This window comes from Balaenoptera ricei, chromosome 19 (assembly GCF_028023285.1).
Source record: "Balaenoptera ricei isolate mBalRic1 chromosome 19, mBalRic1.hap2, whole genome shotgun sequence".
In the NCBI taxonomy this organism is placed as follows: Eukaryota; Metazoa; Chordata; class Mammalia; order Artiodactyla; family Balaenopteridae; genus Balaenoptera; species Balaenoptera ricei.
The window spans coordinates 5,212,133-5,215,012 of NC_082657.1; the positions used below are offsets into that span (position 1 = coordinate 5,212,133).

A 2,880-nucleotide genomic window follows, 5' to 3' on the forward strand; every position below is an offset into this window, starting at 1 on the left:
AAAAGAACAAAACACTAGATTGTGAATCCAGTAACAGAAGACTAAATCTTATTTACCAAAAAAGTATGCAAGAACTGCTAATTCACGCGTCCATACCTAACAGGATGGCTTTTTCAAGCTTCTAAAGGACAGTAGTTATCCATCCACTGGTCTTAGGAACCAAAAAACTGGTGCAACTCCAAGTAAAAATAATAACTTACCTCCTTTACACTAGTCACACTATTCATACTGACAATGCCGATTACAACAACAAACTCCAACATTTGCAAAAGTAATATATATCCATCCCATGTGAAAACCACTACCTCGTATGCTTTTATCACCAGCCTGATTCCAACAATGACATTTATTCTTACAGGACAAGAAATAACTATCTCAAACTGACACTGAATCACAATCCAAACCTTAAAATCATCACGTAGCTTCACAATAGATTATTTCTCAATGTTTGTGCTAGTAGCACTAATTTGTCACATGATCTATTATAGAATTTTCAATATGATACATGCACTCAGGTCCTAATATTAATCAATTTTAAAAATATTTACTCCTGTTTCTTATCACAATACTAATTCTTTTCCCCGACCAGGGATGGAACCCAGGCCCTCGGCAGTGAAAGCACGGAGTCCTAACCACTGGACCACCAGGGAATTCCCACAATACTAATTCGTGTGCCCACTAACAATCTTCTCCAACTTTTCACTGGATGGGAAGGAGTCAGAATTTTGTCTTTTCTACTTACTGGGTGACGACGTGACAGAGCAGATGCAAATACGGCTGCTCTTCAAACAATTTTATACAACGCACTGGAGACACTGGATTCATTGTATCAACAGCATGATCTCTATTCAACAAATCTTTACACTTAACCTAAATCACCCAAATCTACCCGACAGGACTTGCATTAGCCGCAACTGGAAAACCCGCCCAAACTGGCCTCCGCCCATGACTTCCCTCAGCAACAGAGGGTCCTAGTGCCGTCTCAGCCCTACTCCACTCGAGCACGATAGCTGTAGATGGCATCTTCCTACTTACCCGCTTTTACCCTTTAATAGAAAATAATACATTTATCCAAACAATAACATTATGTTTAGGAGCTATCACCACATTATTTACAGCAAATATGTGCTCTTACCCAAAACGACATTACAAAAAATGTTGCTTTCTCCACTTCGAGTCAACTAGGCCTTATAATAGTAACAGTCGGCATTAACCAGCCTCATCTAGCATTTCTCCATATTTGCACACACGCCTGTTTCAAGGTTATACTGTTCATGTGTTCTGGATCGATTATTCACAGTCTAAATGATAGATAAGACATTCGAAAAACAGGAGGCCTATGTAAAGCAATGCCTTTCACCACAACAGCCCTCATTACTGGAAGTCTCACGTTAACAGGATACCACTCCTCACAGGTTTCTATCCTAAAGATCTTATTATCGAATCCGCTAACACACTGTATACCAACACCTGAGCTCTCTCAATAACCCCCGTCGCCACATCCCTCACAGCTGTCCATAGCACTCGCTATTTTCCTCCCACTCCGAGGACAACCTTGCTTGTCCAATTAATTTTAATTAATGAAGACTACCCACTCCTAATCAACTCTATCACACATCTATTAGCTAGAAGCAGTTTCTCTGGATTTCTTATCTCCAACAGCATTCCCCCAACAACAATCCCACAATTAACTGTGCCTCCTTACTTGAAACCAACTGCCCTTGCCGTAACCATCCTAGGCTTTATTCTAGCACCTGAAATCAACCTTGCTGCATAAAATTTAAAACTTAATTATCCCTCAAACTTCTTCAAAATCTCCAAACTCTTAGGATATTTTCCCACTATTACACACCACTTTCAGCAAGCAAAAAATCAGCACCTTCCCTACTGGATTTAATTTGACTAGAAAATATCTTACCAAAACCCACTTCTCTTATTCAAATAAAATTTTCTACACTTGTATCAGACCAAAAAGGCCTAATCAAACTATACTTCCTTTCATTCCTCATTATCCTTCCCCTAAGCATAATAGCATTTAATTACCATGAGTGACCTCTATAATAACTATAAGCAATGACCAACCAGTAACAATTACCTTGAATCGACTACCATAACTATACAACGCCGCAATATCTATAGCCTCCTCACTAAAAAATCCAGAATCACCTGAATCATAAATTACTCAGTCCCCCAGTCCATTGAACAAATACAATTTCTACTTCCTTGTCCTTTAAAGCACAGAAAATTCTATCACTTTATCAATTTTCTATTGTAAATTCTATCATTAATCCCAAAAGAAATATACCTAAAACTGTTTTATTAGAAACTCAAATTTCAGGATATTGCTCAGTAGCCACAGCTGTTGTATAACCAAATACTACTAACATTCCCCCTAACGAAATTAAAAACACCATTAAACCCAAAAGCGAACCACCAAAATTCAACACAATTCCACAACCAACACCACCACCCACAATCAACCCAAGTCCACCACAAATAGGTGAAGGTTTCGAAGAAAACCCCACAAAACTAATTATAAAAATAGTACTTAAATACAATGTATGTTGCCATTATTCTTACATGGAATCTAACCACAGCCAATGACATGAATAATCATCGTTGTATTTCAACTATAAGAACACTAATGACCAACATCTGAAAATCACACCCACTAATAAAAATTAGCAACAATGCAGTCGTTGATCTTCCAGCTGCATCAAACATCTCATCATGATGGACCTTTGGTTCTCTATTAGGCATTTGTTTAGTTCTACACATCTTGACAGGCTTATTCCTAGCAATACATTACATTATACATCAGATATAGTAACTGCATTTTCATGAGTAACACATCTACCAAGATGTAAACTAGAATCATCT

At 37.9% G+C, this 2,880-nt stretch overlaps 1 pseudogene; it reads left to right on the plus strand.

Moving 5' to 3' along the window:
- Positions 1 to 234: 234 nt before the first annotated feature.
- On the plus strand, positions 235 to 2,052 carry LOC132353924 (NADH-ubiquinone oxidoreductase chain 5-like; annotated as a pseudogene).
- Positions 2,053 to 2,880: the final 828 nt, after the last annotated feature.